Source organism: Poecilia reticulata, chromosome 18, assembly GCF_904066995.2.
Source record: "Poecilia reticulata chromosome 18, P_reticulata-male-v2, whole genome shotgun sequence".
NCBI classification, from domain to species: Eukaryota; Metazoa; Chordata; class Actinopteri; order Cyprinodontiformes; family Poeciliidae; genus Poecilia; species Poecilia reticulata.
Window position 1 is genome coordinate 17,405,199 of NC_088847.1, and position 21,344 is coordinate 17,426,542.

The 21,344-nt window shown below is 39.7% G+C and overlaps 1 protein-coding gene and 1 long non-coding RNA gene across 2 annotated transcripts in view; one reads left to right on the forward strand and one right to left on the reverse strand.

Annotated features, from left to right (window-relative positions):
* ppargc1a (peroxisome proliferator-activated receptor gamma, coactivator 1 alpha) overlaps positions 1–21,344 on the reverse strand; it is a 344,879-nt gene that overhangs the window by 269,080 nt on the left and 54,455 nt on the right. The window lies entirely within an intron of this gene.
* Positions 17,662–19,909, forward strand: LOC103480691 (uncharacterized). The gene is made up of 4 exons (XR_536146.3): positions 17,662–17,960; positions 18,443–18,552; positions 19,088–19,168; positions 19,254–19,909. It is a non-coding gene; the product is annotated as an uncharacterized LOC103480691 (long non-coding RNA).

Below are 21,344 nucleotides of genomic sequence, written 5' to 3' on the forward strand. Positions count from 1 at the left end.
CGTTAAGCTTGTTGATGCGTTTTAATCTACAAAAACCAGACGTGCGCCTCCCAAACTCCTTGACTTTGTGGGCGGATGTAAAGGCTGGAGCGCACTTGAAACAGATGTCAAGCTCTGCTTCTCTTTTCTTTTCTTTTTTTCCCCTTTTTTTGCTTTGTCCCTCCAAGTATGATATGGATGCCATCTACATAGCCGCCTGCATTCATTACAGCGTTGTTATACCTGGGCGCAGCTCCATTGGCATTAATGCATGCTGCTGAGGCCCTATCTTAAAACCCGCACCTGGCCATGTATGGAAAATAAGCTCGTTGCCCGCTGAACGGATATAAGGAACCCCGCTGGCTCTGTGCAAGCTCTCCTTGAGGGCCAAACACTTTCTTTTTTTTTTTACTTCCTAAAAACAAAGTCTTTTCATTTTTTTTCTGGAGAGCAGTGGACACGTTTTTGATCTGTAATCTGCATAATCCGTTTGTGGATTACCTGGCCAATTTTCACCCCAAGTTTATCGCAACACTTTCAAACTTTTGATCTTACTAAAAACAAGCACACATATATTTAGCACGCTTGAAATGTTCGATTTCAAAGGTAGCAAGTTTTAGCACACATTCGTGGAGTTTGAATACAATTAAAAACAAACACAAGGGAGAAAACAGAAAGAGTGCCTCAGTGCTGACTACATGCACGCAGGAGGAGCGGTCGAATTTCAACAAGACTTGCTCAACAGGCGGACCATTTGGGAGTGTGCAAATTATTAGATTAGCAGAAGGCTGTTTTGGAGCTACTGTCCAAAAGTTGATGAAAACAGTGACTGAATGTCACCAGACATAGATGATACATTATAAACAGTCAGATTCAGTCATTAAATCAGTCACCTATGCAATACTGTCCAATATCGCAAACTGATCATCGTAGTCACCTGGTCGCTTGAGACAGATGTGAAGAAATTCTTCTGGGTTTTTAGAGTTAAAAGATGGAGAACATTATGTTGAGCAAGTTTTCGTTTCCAGATCCGACTTCTAACGTTTGAGGTAAACAGAATTTAGCGACAGTGCAGCCATTAGGAACAATCACACAGACTTCTGCAAATGGAAAAGGTGGCGTGGGATTGTCCTAAAAGCTTTTTCTGAGACAGTTTATTTTAAGTATGGCATTCTGATAAAAGGCCCATTTAGAGAGAAAAAACTAGAGACAGACAAAAATCTCGCAAACAGGCAAAATCTATTGTGTCTTGGAAACACAAGAGATATTGGTGCAAGTGTCAGTTGTTGTCAGTTTCAGCAGATTGTACAACAAAAAACACTCTGGGCAATAGTTTTACTTGTGAGACTTTTCTTACAGCAAGGGTACCGAAATAGTGTCTGTGCTCAAACTGGTGCAATTGGTCCAGATTAAAGTGTGGGGAAAAAGATAAAAAGAGGGAGAGCAAGCAGGATTACTTAATTTAGCGCTTACTGTGATCTTTTCAAATGTTTTGCAGTATTGTTTATTATAATTATCTGTATCATTTAATTAGATTCTTGGTCACTTTAATCATGTTTTGATATTTTATGCAGTAATTTTGTGAATTAAGATGTTTTATGTCTGAAATGTTGCTCTAGAAAAATATGCAGTACTTACTTACAGTGCACTATGAGAACATTGCACTTTAGAGGAAAAATTAGGAAACAAATCAGTAAAACTAAGATAAGATTTGCAACTATACAAATTTGTCTACATTTCTTGAGAATTAAATTACAAAATAAATTATCAGAGCAACAAAATCTCATATGACCCATTTTGAAAATACCCACAATTCAAACCAAGTCTATTTATTCAGTGGGAAAAAATACATTTTCCCCAAACAAAAAAAATGACATTTTATACAAAGAATTAACAGTAGGGTTCTCAATAAATACACAATGTTTAAAAAAGTATATCTTAGTAAGATTTTCCCCTAATGAATATCTGCCCTCAAATGAGAAACCGGATTTTTGTCAAACATTTGGTGCGACAATATGCATATATAGTCTTACAAGTGGTAACAACACTCGTTGAACTGTCCACATGTTCTATAAATGTGAGGCATTTTGAACAATTTGTTACTAAGAACACTTCAAAACCTTATTATGGCTATAACATGGCAACAACAGCAATGAAGTAGTGCATTTTAAATGAGCAGCAGATGGAAAGAAATTGGGAAAAGGAAATGTGTCTAATTAGTGACTGAAGAAGGTAAGAGAACTTCTCTAAGCTGGATATAAATTGGCCAGCAGTCACTCAAACTGGGAATGGCTGCTGCAAGTCATCAAAACATCCCAGGTGACAGACATAATGAGCACAGATTTAAACATTATGAATGTTTATGTTTTCATGACTTGGTTTCTTTCTTTTTCTCAAAACTAAAGCTTTGATACTGATTTAGTTTCTTGTGGTTTTCTGTCACCTTTTGAGCAAAACCCTGTTAAGGATCAGTCAGGTCTCCACTGAATACCTTTTTTTCCCAGCTTGTTTCTATCATCAAAAACCAATTCAGAAACTCAACTATCACACAGGAGCTTATGCAGCGCACATCACCATACCGCTTAAGTTATACATAAATATTGCTGCCATAGGACCAGATAAGCAATAGGCATGCCTCAGGGAGATAGCGGAGGTCAGTCCCCTTGTCCATTCATATTCTTCTCTCGTTCGCCTGCTGGCCTTTCATACTAATTATAAGATTTAGCTGTAATCCTGCACAAAACTACAATATGCCTTATGTAAAATGGTAAAACTTCGACAAAAGCACTTCCTATCATACATTTGCTCCGTTTATTGTCTGACGGGTCCTCTGCTTGCTAGGGGTCACACACCGACACGGTTACACTGACTTATGCAAATACGGCGCGCTCACCTGCTGCGTTTGGTGTGAGGCGACTCATGTAGCATGGAATCACTCGCACAGCAGGGAGGAGGCGAGGAAGCACAGGGGAGGTTTAACTCCCAGCAGGACAGGTTAACGGAGTAACACAGCCTGAAGGTCAATTATTCCAACTCATTTGTTTGTTTAGGGATGAGTGACGCTGCTTTATCAAGGCTAGCCTTGACATAGTTGGATATTTGCCCTGTTAACAGCCCGTGAAAGGTAGTTTTCTCTCAAAAATTGATTGAACACACACCTGTGCTTGCTGAGGACATGCTGATTACCTAAAAGAAAAACAGTTGGCTCAACTTTATAAGAGGGCCGCCGGGGTGGATAATTCATCAGAAGGGGTTCATTGTCTTTCGCACAGAGAAGGATAACAGTCCAGTTGGTGGAAGCCAAGGTCTGGGTCCACAGGCTAACGGCACGGTCCTCCAATTAGAAGTGACGGAGAGGAAGGTCCTGACCCCCATAAACCTTGCCGGTGGAGAGCTGTCAGTCAGAGCACGGCAAAAGGGGAGACCTCATCACCTGGCAGTTACTGGCATAATAGTCAAAATACCAGCTCCGCAGTGATGGCTGCGACATTGACCCATGTGCTTATCTCCAATCAACCATCTGCTGCTGATACAAGCAGTGGAGGGAGACTTGGGAAGAGCTGAATGAAACCCGTGTCAGTTATAGCTTTAGAAACATGAGGGGTAAGATGAATGAATGGCTGCTCAATCAGAGGTCACCCAGACACTTCCCCATTGTCATGCACATGAGAGATGCAATTTCCTGATTACCTGAATGTGTCCTCTAAAACCTCTCTATAGGAGGAGTATGGGGCCTCTTTCGACAGCCTATGCCACTTTTAGGATCACTGTGGTATTACTAAAGTTTTTCAGTCTGGTTTTAAACTACATCACTGTACCGAAATTGCACAATTAAAAGTTTTAAATGGCTTGATATCTTTCACTGACCCTGAAAAATCTGCTACCTTGGTGCTTTTTAAACCTCAGCGCTGCTTTAAATGGTAGACTATTTAAAACAGCGCTTTAAATAGTCTAGCGCTTTAAATTGGTAGTCTACCAATAGTTAAATGGTAGACTACAGCATTCGTATTCCTCATTTTAGGTTTACCTTTGTTTGGAGCCACAGAACATTTACAGTGATGGTGAAATACGCCATATTTTAAAAGTCTCTCTCTCTTTCTCTCTCTCCTGTGGTGTCCCTCAGGGGCCTCTTTTTGCACCCTTCTTTTTCCTCAGTGTATTCCTTCAGATTCAGTTTTTTGGAAATCATATCTTATTTCACCATTACCACGGAGGCACATACATTTTCTAAAATGTGTTTTTTTTCCCCCTGGTTTTTAAGATAAAATTTTATGTTAATATAAATATTAGCATGGTGTGAATGTAAATTTACGATGAAACAGAACTGGTTAAAAACAAATGGAAATTTCTGTCATGAGAAATAAAAAATGCTTTTGTAAAGCCATTTGTAATGCAATGCATATTAACTTTTCAATGTAATCAACATATAAATTGTATTTATTGTATCTGTGTATTCAAATATGACAAAATGTCATCCTTTTAGCCATAAAAGCATTTTTAATGTAATAATTTGATTGAATTAAAGACTGATTCAAACTCAAAGTCTGGAAATTATTGAATACTAAATGTGGTGGCTCTGGACAACAGAGGTCTACGGAAAATCGTTTTTGTCCCAGGCTCGACTTAAAATATATCAAAGCATAGAAGGCTTTTGCTGTAGCTGCTCCTAGACTGTGGATAACTGCCTCCCCAATCCTGTAAACCACATTTAAAAATATATTTTTATTTATTGGTTTTTGAGTCTGACTGAATATTTTAAGTTGTAGTCAACTGTTGATCTTTTTGATTATGCGTTGTAAGTACATAACTTAAGATCACTTCAGAAGTAAAAGTAAAGTTTGTGATTCTGCAGCAGGATCTTCCACGCTTTAAATGTGTTTCATGTCATGGCACAAATTGGTTGAAAAATGGGAATTACATCAGACTGCGGAAATGTTATTTATTCAAATTGCAATTTTTAACATACATGAGATGCAGCAAGAAAATCTGAATATAAATATAGATGGGTTTTCGTGCTCAGAGACGTTTTGATGACAATAAAGTGATTTCACATATAACATGACAGGCAGGAAGAAAGGAAAGTGTCTTACATTTAAAAGACAAACAACTTGAATCTTTGCATTAAAACACCACAAAGAAAAGCCAAAAACTTCATAATACATGTCAATGCAGTTGCATTGTTTTAGAGCAAATTAAACTTATAAAGTTGTGTATATCTCAAATAAATACTCTATTGATCCATCTCTTGGTAGAAAATTATCTCAATTTATTTCACTGATTTCTCATGGTGAATTTAGTCAAATGTGAGTCTATGTGTAACTTTTCCAAAGTTGCAATTTCCCACACAGCCCTCACACATCTTTTATCTAGTGCCAGCATAAGGGGTAAGCAAGAAAAAAAACTAGGCTGCGGTAAACATAGTCACTTCTGCAACGCAGTCGGAGAAGCTGTGAGAGTGGTGCCAGTGAAACAAATGTACTTCAAGCTTTCCCTTCCCTCTAACCTGCATTCTTCTCTTCTCCCCGTGCTCGTGGATCCTGGCAACAATCTGCTTTTTATGCAGGTTGAATTTGAGTAGCTTTGAAATGCTGGAAGCATCAAGCAAAATCTTTATGAAAGTTTCCACCCCCAGTAAATGTTCTAAATAATTTCTATATTAAACGCCACTTTCTATGCGTTGTACGGTGTTTAACGGCACAAACGTCATATATTCTCACTGTATTAAAATTGTGTGTTTATGCCGTGTAACCTTAAAGTTTCATAGTGTCCTAAATCTATACAGACTGAGTACTGACAAGTAAACTCTAAAATTAAGGTGCAATGGAGATAAACAAATAGAAACTTATACTAAAAACACTGCACTTCTTAACATTATTAGATCTTTCTCTTTTACAAAACCAATGGCAAAAAAGTCTGAAAAATCTAAAAGTTTGTCATACTAATCTGGACCTGGAAAACGATTAAACAAAATTCCATACTTCTATAGACTTTTCAAGACTACATAGAAAACCTGGGAAAAACAAGGAGAGGTATTGGGAAAATCTGGGTTAATCGCAGCCCAATACTCGGGGCAAAATGAAACTATTATTGCAGCTGCATGCTTTCTTAGTCTTTGTTGTCAGGAATAATCTTGCATTATCTCAGGCATTAGATCAAGCTGATTATCATCCTACTTGGGTTGTGTTGCCGCTCTATGATTCTGCAATAATGCTCAACCCCACACCCGGGAATAACTGGGAGACAAGGTGTTGTCACTGACAACACAAACTATCATCTCCAAATTTCCCACTCCAGACACGTGGAGATACTTTGACACTGACAACCATATGACAGCGCTATGACAACCTGTTAGTAAGGTAATGTGTGTGCATGCGTGCATGCGTGCGTGCGTGCGTGCGCGCACAGTAGTGAGGTTGTGTTTGATGGAAAGATTATTGAGGGGACAGAACGTGGCAAAAGACGCTCAGCCCAAGTCACTGTCAAGTTGAGAGGAGTGTGATGAAGTTGGTGTGTCTGCCAGCCACTTGTTTTTTCCATCTCCGTCTTTAACTCCTAAGCGAGCGCGCCCACCCGTCCTCTCCCAGCTCTCCTCCTCTTCCTCCCCGCCCCTCCTCCTCCTTGTCCCAAAGCCCAGCACAATACATCAACGGGTGTCCGAGCCGTCGCTCTGTAATAACTCTGCAATCTCTGGAGGAAATACTCTGTCACAATGCATGAGACAACATCTTTTTTTAATCAATTGAGCGAAACAAACAAAGCACACTGACATACGCTGCCAACAGCCACCAAAAAAATAAGGCATGCTGAATGAAGAGTGATACACAAACAGATCACCAAACCACAGCAACAATCCATCTTGCTATAGATTCTGTATTGGAAATGAGCGACAGGAGAGAACGACGCCAGCTAAAAGGAAAAAGAAACAAACACTTTATCATGAATTGATTAAGCCCATTTTAATTCTGCTCTTTCAATTATTGAACGCCGCCTTTAACAAGTTACTTCATAACCAGGTGAAAGCTGCGTACTACTTTACAAGATGTGGATGGCAAATGACTTTCATTTAGCTTTACAGCTGAGTCGCTTTTATGTCCCTCTGAAAACTACCCTGAGCGCCGAATGGTCACACGGACGAAGAGTGGGAGTGGGGGAAGAAGAGTGGGGATAAAGATAGATGTGAGCAGGGAGTACATCAGTCCATAAGTACAATGGCTATAATTAATCATCACCTGCGTTATCAGAAGATTATCCAGAGGAGGAGGAGGTGAGAGATGAAGAGGTGTGTTTGCAAGGCAAGAGTTTGGAGTTTACAGGGTTTTTAACTATGTTTGTTTGTGTGAGGATGGCACAGTTAAATAAAAACTTCAACTGTCGTTGTGGAAAAGTCTAGAATGGTTAATCCATTTACAGACAAACTAAAACCTGCTCATTTCTTGAATATTCTAGAACTTTGTTGAGTGTTACAGTTGGTTCCAGAAGGTTCTAACACTTAAGTTTCTACAAAGTTCTAGGATACTCTATCTATGGTATTCTAAGTGAATAACTAGAGCAGAATGTAAGAGGGACAAGCAGGTCTTTCTGGGAGTTGAGTGTCATTTGAACTGTTTTTTGTAAATAGCTGGTTTTGTTAAAAGTTCACTATTATACTTCCTTGAACAAGCTATATGATAGGTCTGTGGGCTATACAAAATTATATTTAATACACAAAATTATGCTGATATTGAGATTACAGGAGGGGTAGAGTTAGGGTATCCCTAACAGGTCTGCATCTTTTGAGTTCCTTAATGCGCTGTTTTAGGGCTATGATTATGCAAATGAGCTGCTGCTGGCCAAGCCCTACCAACTCAATGTTTACATTAATGAACAACCCAAGACGTCATTATGTATTTACATTGCCATCATCTGCAGATATGGGATGAACAGCAGGAACAGAACCTTCCTTTAGTCTAAGTAGTTTGATAAATCCAGCCGGGTAGTGTTGGTAGTTTTCAAAGGACACCTTGCAAAACTGATTTGCGCAAGCTAGCAATTTTCTTTGGCAATATCGCAAAAGAAAGAAGTGATATTGCAACTTTCTTTCAAATGCAGAAGCTCTGTGCTCTCCATTTCTGCATGGACACATGCTCTGCATTACGCAGCCGATAAAACATTTTCCTTCTCCAGCCGCCATTGAAGCGGAAGCTTAGCATCTTGAGTAAAGTGGGTGGAGCTCCATGTGGATTGCCAGGTGAGCAGCTGGACTTGGCTTGGGGTTGCTAGGTAACAAACGTTACCTACGACGGTGATGCAACGATTTAGAGGTTTTAGAAACAGGCTGTTTTTCAGACACCAGCAGAACATTTACTTAAACAGCTGGGTGTTTTTTGTTTTTTTGGTTCTTTTTTTCCTCTTGGGCTGTTCATAGAAGCAGGAGATACCCATATTCTAGTAAAGAAACATTAAAAAATGACATTTGCATAACCAGGTACCTTTAAAAAAAGTCTTTGTTGTTAAAAAATCTTTTCTCTGTGAAATACAACCACATTTACAGACAATTTTGGATGATATTAGCAAGACGAGAGAGGCATAAGGTAAAGGATAATTAGTAGTGCAAAAACAGGTTTGAATTTTCTGGTTTCTTTGTTGCCATTTTTTTTAAAGGTGTTAGATAAATCTAGTGTGATAGGTTATCGCTTCCAATACTGCTGATAACTTATTTTTGGATGTTGCTCTGAGGTAACATGGGTTTTGATCTGAGAGCAAAAGTTGTTTAAAGTTTAATCACCTTCATTTTAACCTTACCCAGCTTTTTTCTGAAGGACCTTTCAGATCATCAGTTCTGAATGATGAAGTGTTACCACCATCTCTACATAAAACCCTTAATAACAGCATGAAGATAGAGAAAGCAAACACAAAAAGTAGAGTTTTAAAGGTACTCCTATCTGACAGTTTCTCAGAGGTCTTATCTACCCATTCTGAATATTACTTTTACGGAATATGATAAATGCAAACCATTTTTTGTACACTTTGTTTTAATTCAACATTTACACATAACAAACAAGGGCCATAAAAGGAAACTGTGCCGCAGTTGGCTTCAGGGAGATGTCAGTTGTGAACAAAAATGAATCAAATAAATCCCTATGGTCTCTTAGGAAATATTTTGTTGTATACCTGAACAACCTAAGTTTAAACCTTAAGAGTTAGGAAATAACTGGAGACAGCCTTTTTCAATGGTTTTATGGACTGATAAGAGTGACTCTTTACGGACCAGATGGATGGCCACTAACCTGGATGAGAAATGGCCACAGAGGTTCACTTCACTTCAATGGAACGTTTTTGGGTTCCCCGTTGCATAACTAGCCAGTAAAGGTCTCACAGATGAAAGAATGAGGACATGGCTTTCTTGCTCACCCGACCTGAGCCCTATTGAAAACCTGTGGCTGTTCTTATGCAGGAGATTTATAGTGAAGGAAAACGTTAAACACGTCTGAACAGCGTTCAGGAGACTATGGTTGCTGGTACACAAAAGAGACTCCATGAATAATTTGCTTGTGACTTACTGAATATAAGGGTGGCCATACTGGCTACAATTTTTTAAGTCAAAAAATGTTTATTAGAAACACTGACATTTTGATTTGTTTTTTATTCTTACTTTGACAGATCAAAAACAGACAAGTGAGATGGGGAAACTTGTCATTTCACTACACAATAACTATGTTACCAATCATCGACAAATAATTGTTTACATATAATCATTTATCAAAATGTTCATTTTACTTACTTTCATATTCACACCGGAGGTTTATTAGTACTTTGGTACAACAGAATACTTCAAAGCTACAACTTGTGGACAGTATTCACAGAAATTGTTTGTTTTTGCGCCGAGATTGAAAATCAATTTAAACTACGTCAAGAACTCTTAAAGCTTAGCACTGGCCAACTACTTCTGCCTTTCAGCGACTTTGATTTGTTACTGCTTTCATGAACAGGATGCTTTAAACTCCTAAGGAATCACCGCTTACTGGCAGCTCTGTCAGATTTAAGATGCACATGAACAAGCAATTTTTGAAGCATTTAAAGGTAATTTCATACAGACATTTCTTTTAATTTCACACATTTGAGTAACTGACTAGTCTTCTTAGAAACTGCATCAAAACTAAATTAATAAAAGTCTAGGCTTAGAAACCATACTGTTGGAAGCTCTAAACAGTGTAACTAGGTGGCGCTTGACTGTTTAACCATCAATATGGGATCAAGTGCCTTCCCTAATGGCTCTAATATCGATGCCCTGCACTTACAGAGGCACCAAGCCTCTAAAATGTCAACAGTGGCATTTTATGTGCTAATGCCATATGGGTGCAGTGGGCTGGTAAAAGGCTTTTCCTGCACACCACGCTCAAATGCTGATACCTCGACACTGCTTCATTTTTTTTTTCTTATGCCGTTATGCTAGATTAGTAGCTGTTGCCTCACGGCGAGAGGCCAGCTTTCAGTAATACAGGGAGGGTAGGACTTTGTAGGTGGCCATTCTGACTCAACCCCAACAGATTGGTGTGCAGGACAATACAAGTACAGCCAGTGCCCGCCCAGGCCTCTTTTAGGTCAGCTTCTGCACTGTAGCAGGGTGATTGAAGCCCCCACTGCTGTGGCACAACTTGTGCAACGTGTTTTACTAAAATACAATATTATGCAAAGGCAGTGTTTTGGTGCCCAGAAATAGAAGCAAAGATCTGGCACAGTGTTGTAGGGACATGCATGACAGCACCTGAGAAGTGTGACAAAACAAACTCCGCAGGAGCAGCGCCTCAACTGCAGCTTGTGGGAGCTTGCTTTTTCACAGGCATTTTTCTAGCTCAGTTTGTTGAGGAGATTTTGATCTCTTCATGCAAAAACAACTGCTCATAAAATATGCAGTGCAGTAAGGAATAATTAATATGTGATACAGTCCTTTGCTTAAGTATTCATAGAATCTGTTGATAGGACAACTATTAGTTAGGTGCTCCACAAAACTGGCGATCATGGAAGCTGTAAGAAATCCTTGTGTGCAATTTACCCATAGGTGCTTTGGAAGAATGAAAGAAAATTGCACTTTTTCTACCCCCAACTGAGAAACTATACGTGAAACAGCACCCTAAACACACCCGGTCTCCCTGTGATCATGGCAAAGGCAGCATCATGTTGTTAGGATGCAGGAACAAGTGAGATGTGCGGAGCTGAAAACAAGAAAAGAAATCATTTTACAAGCTGCAAAAAAACTTGATATTGGGGTCGATGTTCATCGTCTCAGGGCAGCAACCCTGAACATCCAGCCAGAGTCACAATGGGATTGTTCAGAGTAAAGCAAGTGTTAGCATGGCCCAGAATTGAAAACTAACCCTCTCCTCCTTCCAGTTGCATCGTTGTGAAAAAAAAAATTCCAGCCTCTATACATGTGAAACATGGTGAAGACAAACCCTGAAAAGTTTGCAACTGTAACTGCACCAAAAGATTATTCTGTAAGGTAATAATTGAGGAGGCCAACATAACTAAACATATGTTTGCCACTTTTTGTTGTAAAAAAATAAATAAAAATCAACAAGACCCCTTAAAAATTTTGTTTTGCAAGGCGCCGTATACTAACAAATGTTCAATTTTGTTGTACAGTTTGGCTACGACATCTTAAAGTCATAATCTGAAATCTAGACCCAGTGAGGACAATGGGTGCAGTAAGACTTGGTCTAATGGTTTTCCTTTCCGACAGGTGCACTGTCCCTTTGTTCTTCATCACACTCCATAACACAACTGACAGCCATGACTCATTTTGTCACTCATCTCCCACACAAAGGCTGTCCTTGCCTTTTTACCCCGTCAACCGACTCGCTCTAAATCTTCCTATAAAGATGGGAATGGCACTGAGGCTTTCCTTCTAGAATGGATTTGAAATTAGGTAGATAACCCCCGGAGCGCTTACTCTTTTCGCCATGCCTCGCACACTTGTCACAAGATGCAGGTGTGCCAACTCCTGCGCACCGTCGCCTCCCCTTTGCTTGTACCCACGTTTGGACAGAGATGTAAAGAAAGCACGTCATACTGACTCTGTGAATATTGCAGAAGGTACAAAAAAAAGAGAGGGAAAAAAAAACCACACAAAAAAACGCTGAAGCCCGGAGAAACTGTGGTGTTTATCAGCGTTGCGATCTGCAGATGAGCTGACTGATCTAAAGCAAGCAGGGCTCCGGGCAAAATGAGATTTCTAATCCTAAACAAATTCCTGAGCAATGCAGAACAGGAGAGCAGAGCTCCTTTATTTACATAGCGTGGTGTCACAAACACAAAGCGACAGGGAGGTGGTCTGGGCAGGCAAAATGTCAGCCTTGTTTGAGTGACCTCATAACGCAGATTAACACTGACATAACCTGCCATTTAGACAGGAACGAGTAATCCTGCAGGTTAAGATTATTTGAATATCAACAGCTTGTAGGCTTGCTCGCACATTCATCAGTAGAACCAATCCCTCACAAGGGTGAAAATTCATTTTGTAATGCCTGAAAGCGGTCCTGAAATGTCAGTCTAGCTGTTGGTGGAACGCGATCCGTCATGGAGGTGGTGTGTTGACATAGAAGCAAAATAAATACCTGTGGTGGCACAGTAATCGCATGTACAGCTCTTACACATTATCAGTCACCAGTTTTAGTAATTGTTTATGCAGTTCAGTAACCTTGCAAAATTACAAAGACAAACATAATAATTGTGTTGAAATCCTTAAACTAAATTGTGCTTTTTTTGAAGAACCTCAACCATACATGGAAAAATTTTGAAAAAAAAAACAACTTTAAATTTGAGAACCGTATTTTTCAGACTATAAGCCGCTATTTTTTTTCCTCCTAAACTTTGAACCATGCGGCTTATAGCCCGGTGCGGCTTTTCTGTGGATTTTTCTTCAACCACCAGAGGGCTCTTTAGCAGGAAGTGAATCATTGGAAGTCAAAATTGGAAATCAAAGTAGAAAGTGCTAATTTTCATTTAGAACAAGCACATGCTAGCAGCAGGCAAGACGGAGAAATTTCTTCGAACTCATATGATGCAGCTTTTAAGTTTGAAGGCTATCAATCTGGTAGTACATGAGGAATATAGAGCCGCTGCACGTAAACTCGGCGTGAACAAAACCATGGTTCGGCGTTGGAGATGGAGGGCTGCATCCTTAATAAATCCAGCAGATTTATTAGGACGGTGCCCTCTGCTGGGTCCTTATGGAAAACAGAGCGGTAGAGATACCAGCAGCTTATAGCCCGGTGCAGCTTATTTATGTCTGTTTCCAGTTTTTAAAAATATTTAAAATTATAGGTGCGGCTTACAGTATGGTGCGCTCTATAGTCCGGAAAACACAGTACCTTTATTCTGTTCAAAGTTGTGGGAGGAGCTAATGAAAGACGTGCGATTCTCCATAACCTACAGAGATTGTATACAATGCTGGGGCTATCCTAACTTTACCTCCTGCTATCTTATGGGAAAAAAGAAGTTGCACCCAAACTCATTAGATTTATCCAAGCACATCTACTCACAATGAACGAGTTGGAAATGAAACTGACTAATTTAGACTTTAGAGCTGCTTTAATTACACAAAAGAGAAAAAAGAGAGAGAGAGAACGAATGTGATCTATACCAAATTAATTAGGGCCAGTTGAGTGAATGTACTGAATGCTGGGGGAACAACTGGGTAATCAAAGATGGTCTTAAAACACCAGTTGTTCTACAATATCCCCACAGCGAGTGGAATGAAAGACTACTGGAAATTAAAAAACGGCCATCATTTATTGGACACCGCTTGAAGCCAGCTGCCAGAGCAGGAGCCTGATGGCCGGTGAGAGCCGACATCCTAGCAGGGCCCTCACAGCCACACTGAGATTAACAGCTTTCACTGTCTGTATGAAAACAAATATACAGGAGGAATAGCAAAGAGCCAGGCCTGATTTAAAAACATAAAGTGGAAGTTAGGACCACAGGGTTATGAATAACAGAGTAACCGGGCACTGCATAGTTGCATCCATTACAGGTATGTTCCAGCATCAATGTGTGTATTAGAGAGAATGTTCAAAGACGTATACATTGCCTTCAGTGAAATCAAATTTCCTTTGAGTAGATAGAATAGACAGACAGATTTTTAAACACTGCCTAAAATAAGAGTAATAAAATCACACTGTGTAAAATGAGAAATTTACATCATCTTGATTCTTCTTCTGACGTCATTTGTTGGGCGGAGCGAAGCGTTGTCACTGACGTCTGCTGTTTGAAATGAAAGCGGCAGTGACTGTAGCGCACCTGAAGCAGCGGCGGAGAAGACAACGCCGCTCATTTTGAGGATTTTACAAATTACTTGGTCCTAATCACAGCTGTAGACTGCCTCCCAGTGGGACATGTTTTTCAAGCAGAAGACGTCCAGGAGGCATTCTGGGGTGATTAAAAATCTTTATCCCGCTCCATGTGCTACCAATAACCACTCAGGGAGTAACGCAAGCTTCTGAAAAAGATTACAGCTTTACAAAGAGAATATCTAGTGTGATTTTAGGGTTCAGAAATAATGTGTAATGCAGTCGTGTTTTTCATAATAATTCATTAGTGTATGGCAACCTGGGGATTCCCTCTCTCACCACATTCTCAACACACAACATATCACTTAAAAATAATCAAATACACGACCATTATACTATCACATTAGTTCTGTTCTTCTCTTTAGCAGTGGAGCTAGAAATGGGCATAATCTCGGATTTCACGTAAGGGTACCTACATTCAAACTGGATGGAGAGTTTAGAAGTTTCACCTCCTTAAAACGTGCCACTCTTTTTATGAAGGAACCAAAAGTAACTGGGCAATTGGCTGTTAGGTTATTTCATGGGTGGGTACGGGAAATTCCTTCATCATTTCATTATCAATTAGACAGATAAAGAGCCTGGAGATGATTTGAGGGGTGGTGCTTGGATTTGTAAGACTTTGCTGTGATTTGACAACATGTAGTAAAAAAAAAACATGCAAGTGAAGCAAGTTATACTTAAGCTGCAAAAACAAACTCATCTGAGAAATTGCTATAATATTAACCATGGGAAAATCTACGGCACATCCTAAATTAGAAAGAAGCAACGCAAAAAGAGATGAAGAATCATTTCATTCCGAAAGGAAAGCCCTTCAAAACAGCCAATCAAGTGACCAACACTTTCCAGCAGGTCAGCAGATCAATATCCAAGTCTACCACAAAGTAAGCTACTGCACTGCAAGGTGCAAGTCCAAAACGTCATCAGCCTCAAGAATACAATTGCTAGATTAGACTTTGATGAATAAATAAAGCCGTTCTGGAGGAGCATTCTTTGGACAGATGAAACCAAGATTTACCTGTAGAAAAAAGTTTGAAACAACTCATGATCCAAAGCATACCACGTTGTCTGGAAAAGCTGATGGAGGCAGTGTGATGACTTGGGCGTGCAGTGGGACTGGGACACTTGTGTTCATTGATGATGTGACACAGGACAGAATCGGTCAAATTAATTTTAAGGTTTTCCGAGACATAAAGTATGCTCAGTGCTAGCAATACAGATGGACAATGACCCAAGACATCCAGCCAGCAACCCAGGAGATTACTAAAGCAAAGAAGTGGAATATTCCCAAATGACAAAGTCAGTGACCTTTACTTTGCCAATTACTTTTATGCCCCTGAAATGAAGGGATTGCGTTAAAAATGCTTTAGTTTCTCATATATTTATGCAATCGTTTTGTTCAGCCCACCAAATTAAAGCTGAAAGTTTGCATGCAAGTAGAGACAAAATTATGACAATGTTCTCTCTGACTAAATATTTATGGACCTTACTGTATGTAATCAGAATCTAGTTTTTCTCTTCACCTCCAATCTTGAAAGATAAAATGACTGATATAACAATATTGTCCCATTTTTGGTAGCAAAGTTTGTATACTTGTATCTTTTTGCCGTGTTTTCTCTCCAAGAGACCACCCAAATGTGAAAATGGGAAAATGAAAGGTACAGTGTTACAGAATTACAGAATGCATCACGTAATCTTGGAAAAAAATGGACAGAGAGAGAGAGAATATTGAAAAGTATTAGTTATAACTATGAGATTATGACATAAAGCCGTTCTTCCTGCAGAATCCTGCAGTCTTTGTCATCCTAAATAAATAAAAGTCCCAGCCTAAATTTTACTCCATTTTCTACTTGTCTGCTGTTGTGCACCTGGACATGGAGTGTGTTTTTAAACTCACTTGGCTGCCTGACAAAGAGGCACACACATTACTTACAGATGAAGAAATAAAGCAACACCACTTAACTGATCTAAAGTCATTAAACCTGTAATTAGGTTTATTTTCCCTAACGCAAAAGCTCTTTAACATTTATTAGTCAACGTGTAAAAGTCCAAAACATAGTAAAAACAGGCCAAAACTCTAAATATTTTAGAGTTTGCGACCCATTTGATGAACCACCGTTAAAAAAGGTCTCCAACAGTGTGTCAGCCAACAAAACACACTGGCTGCTTTAAGGTAAATGGGTTTCATAGCAGGAAACTGACAAAGGCCAATAACAATAAAAAAAAATATTTTACATTTGTAGAAGGTGAAGCAACTGGCAAAGTTTTCACGCCCCGAGACCCTGGCAGAGGTTCAACAACGTTCGTGCGCCTGCCGGTGCTGGCATCTTCCCACCTCTCTCAAACCCTGCGTGCAGTGCAGGTCCAGTCGTGACGCAAGGCTGAGTATTTCGGGATGAAATGCGTGGGATCCCGGAGGGCGAACACGATTCCATCCACTTCCAGCATTCCAGCGGAGAATTTATTTTGGGAACGATGCTTTAGGAGGCATCAGGCACAGCAGAAAGAAATATCTCGCAGTTGGAAGGAAACAGGCATGTGACACATCTCACCCGGTATGAGGTACTGCAGCCAGGGAAAGGTGCTAAAGTGGCTCTATGTCCTAAATATAGCTGTAGTCATGCTTTCTGGCTGCTGAACAGGACTAATTTTGTTGGTGTAATAAGGTTACCTGAATCTAAAAATGATCAGCATCAGCTTCTCAGATGGCAAAGACTTTATGGGCCTTTTATAACTGCTATACTACCTACAAAGTCTGGTTTTTAATTAACGCATGTCAGTTAATATTTTTCAGTACGCACCTATAAACAACATTAAATTATAGTAAAAGTTCCTTATGCGGGTTTGTTATTGTTCTAAATTTAGACCTAATTTTTAGCAGCAAGAAAAACTTTATTTCTACAGCGCCTTGGACAAAAGCCTTAATACTTTGCAATTTGCCTCACATTTCATCACCCTAAAAACACAAACTTCAACGTCTTTTATTAGGATGTTATGTATAAGCCCAGGTTGAGACTTCAACCAAATAAAAATCTGTATAGATGGGCACGCATTTGTATTCAGCACCTCCTACTCTGATTCCCCTAACTAATATAAAATACAACAATAATTACATTAGTGAACAAAAAGCATTATGAAGACCAGGGAAAACTGAAGACAGACTTTTACACACTTGGCTTTTACACTTGTCAAGCAAGAAGAGCATTAAAAACCAGCACACCTGTTACGGTGGGCATCTTAAACAGGCCACTAGGTCAAGTTTGTGTTTTTTTTGCAAAAGTTTTTGTTTCCAAAGTCAAAAACACAGTGTTTTAAATATTTAATAATGCCTATGTCATTTACTACTTACTGTAGTGTAAGCAAAAAAACCTGGTTGTCCTGGTAACGGATATTACTTCTCTGTACTACGTTGTGTCTCGAGTCATATTGGTAGCTTCTGAGTTGTCACCTCCATTGACGCCGTGCATTCAACTAATGCATTCCGAATGAGTTTTTAAAAATAGTCAATAAATTGTTTCCCTGTACAGTGGCATTATACGAACAAGCACTTTATAAACAGCCAGTTACAAAGCCATCTAAATGAGCCAACTGAGTGCTAATGGAGGCAAACCCTTAGCAACAGCTGCTGCTTTCAGCCACCAGCCCAGGATACTACTGGTGAGACAGTGACTGAAAAGTCACAATTGCTATTCCGTTATGGTTTTCATCAAATATGACTGATCTTGAGCCATTTATCAAAGAAAAATGGGTTAGATGTCTGTCTGTGTACAACGTTGGTGGACTCAAAATACTTGCAGGTGTAAATGCAGCAAAAAGCGTCAAATTTTCACATGTAAGATGTATATATGGAAAATCTTGAGAACTTTTCTTCCCGTGTCACAATTATGCACTACTTTGCGTTGGTTTGTCACAGGATCCCCAAAAGACAGGTTCAAGCTTGTCGTTGTGAAGTAACAAAATGCGAAAAGGTTTAGGAGCAATGGATGCTTTCGCATGGCACAATGTATACAGGAAAAATCAAATACTGGAGTCTGTTTTTCACATAATCAGAGTTTCTGATGCAACGCATTGCATTTGTAACCTTGCTTTTTTTTTCTCTTCCTTGCAAACCTTGCATTTTTCCCTGTTCCTGAGTTTAGTGTAAACCGATCTCTGGCACGCGACTCTCCCGGCCCATCTCTGGTGATCCATTACACGGCAGTGCCAACTCAAACCTTTTCTAAGTCAGCTCTGGCAGCTTGTTGAGCAGGTACACAGTCAGAAATTTCATCCTGCATTTGTCTGCTCTCACATGCCTGCGTAATCCCTTTCCTGGAAAGCACTGAAGTCTTCATTAAGTCTAAGAATGACTCGATTTTGAGGCATTGTTCAAGGCTACAAAAGTGGCCAGAGTCAATCACTCTCAAGCAAAAAATATTTCATTTTACCCTGTGAATTTATTCTAATGTATTTAGCCCTGGGCCTTTTAAACAACTAGACCAATAGAGAGTCTTATTGTATTCAGACAAGGACAAATAGTGGATTCACTGATGCTCATGCAATAATTAGCTCCCATCAGGCTTCAGAAAGGTTGATTGCCAAGTGTTTGAAGCATTAAACTTTTTTTCTTCTTTAAAAAAAGGGGACCAAATGTGGACGCAATCTCATGATGCTTTTTTTATTCTGATGCCTGCTTAGTGGTAAAGGAAAAGTGACAAGAGAACATGGGGTCTTTTATTGGATCATGTAATGGCTTGAAGTTAAGCTAATCTAAGTTATTCTCCCTCTTTGTATGTGTGAGATAGAGTGCAGTAAAACCCGGCGCTCCATGGCTAGTTCTCCTAATCGTATGGAAACTCTGACTACTTACAGAAGCAATGAGGGAGGTAATGGGAAAGTAATTTTTACTAATTTCAGCCAGCTCTGCTTTCCCATTCTGCGTGATTGTGTGCGCCGTCTGCATCATTACAGGCAACATCTGCAACGGCTCGCCATGTGAACGAGCGGGCGGGGTGGGAAAGAAGTCGAGGAGAACGACTACAAGCTGGCGAGCCGCTTCTGACGTGGCTCGCGGATAAACAAAAGCCTGCCAATCCTCCGTGTTCACACTGCCTCCTCTTGTCAAAATTCTTTCACATCCAGGTGGTTTTGGTCTCAGACAATGCTGGAGGGGGGGGGAGTTTGTCTCTTTTTTTCTTCCAAGCAAAGTCCGTGGCCAAGCAGCTGCTGCTAATCTCTGTTAGCAGAGTCCCACTAAACAGTCGGCTGTAGCCTTTAATCTGGTCCCCCCACAATCATTACCTCCAGAGCTGGGGACTGGGGTGGGGGGGGAATGGGTAACACAATTGCAGGAGAGTAAACAAATGAAACCCAATTTGTGTCCATTTCTCTGTCGTTCCTCTGGCTTTTCCTGTAATCTCGTTTGAATGTTCGGTAAGGCGCCAAAGTCGCTATCGTTTCATCGGGCTGCTGCGTGTGCGTCCCACAGCCCCGATCTGCAGGTGTCTGTTTAAAGTGTACAGGGTAGATATCATTTCTCACAGCCCAGTTGTGTTAAGGCTTATAGCATATGATAATTGTGCTTTTGTGAGAAAACTATGATGAATAAAAGCGTACCGCATTAAGCATCAAAGATAAGCCTAATCTTTAGTCTCCTTTACAGATTCTTTAAGACAAGTTGGGTCTTTTGGTTTCTTCCAGTTAGAAGAAACATGTTGGTCAAATGAAAATATTACTTCAAACCTACATTTGCCAGGGGTATAAAACTGGGCGTAGCTGCATCATTTAAAAAACAAAAAATACAAATTTCTGGAACTATTCAGATGCTGCAGTTTTTATTCGGGTCCTGACTCATGTTGTTCATATTATGCATACAATCACAAGGATAAACTACTTTATAATAACAATCAAACCGATGGTTGTGCATGCATCACTTTTCCCCATATAAGGAGGACATGTTTTACTTATGAGACTTTAATATCACTACAGTAATGTTGTTAAAAAGATCAGGTAACGCTCCGGATTTACAAATTAAATATCATGACCAAAACAAACCAAACTGAACTGAACCCCACTCAAACTCTATTTCACGAAGCTGCTCAAAAATACTTAAAAATTAACTTCATTCGGCTCAGTCTCCGAGAAAAAACTTACACTATTTCTAATTACTGTGGCTAAACATTCAAGAGGACTTTTAGGAGATATGTTATGAATTTTACGCTGTCTGTGGATGTCAGGAGATATCTGGCTGTGACGGAGGACATAAACGTAAGTAAATGTTCAACAGTAAGAATTTTCTTAATATACTTTATGCTCATAAACAACAATCCGTGCTCTTCGATTACATCCACAAAACCCTCCTGTGTTTATTTAGTCACATCCTTTTCTTTGGCTCCAATCAGTAGTCATTTATTTATTTAACCAGTTACTGTTAAATAGGAAAATATAAAACAAGCATTATGTAGATTTTACACCGACGTTATACACGCCGTGTCATAATCTATTTTAGGTAGTGTCTTCTTAATTTAATTAAAAGTTTAAATTATTTATCAAGTTCAACAGCCATTGAAAAGACTGATTTATTTACGAACATTTTATGTGAAATTTTGAAAGTATTCTGACTGAAATACAATGATGTAGGCCTTTTCCATGCAACATTTTTAGCTTTGAAGCTGCTGGGAAAAAAAACTTGAAGTTTAGACTTCAAGTCTGTTACTTTGCTTCACCTCCTGGAAATATAAGAAGGAAGCTGGGCAGGAAGGTAAAAAATTCCACATGCTGCTTCTATGGTACATTTTCCCCTCAATAAAACACTCTCTACATCCCCTGTGGTCCAATAATGGGTTTACATAGACTCCGGTTTGCTTCACCATCTTCCCGGTATGCCCATACAGAACTCTGCTGCCCACCTTAGCTGACAAGCGCTGACAAAAAATTCTGGCTGTGAAACATTGCCTCACATGTCAAGAATCTGGGAGGCTATTTTTCCATACCCCTATTCGCTTGGTCTCCAGCTCTTACATGAAAGTCTGTGATTTGACTCCTTTCGCTGTGACCACACGA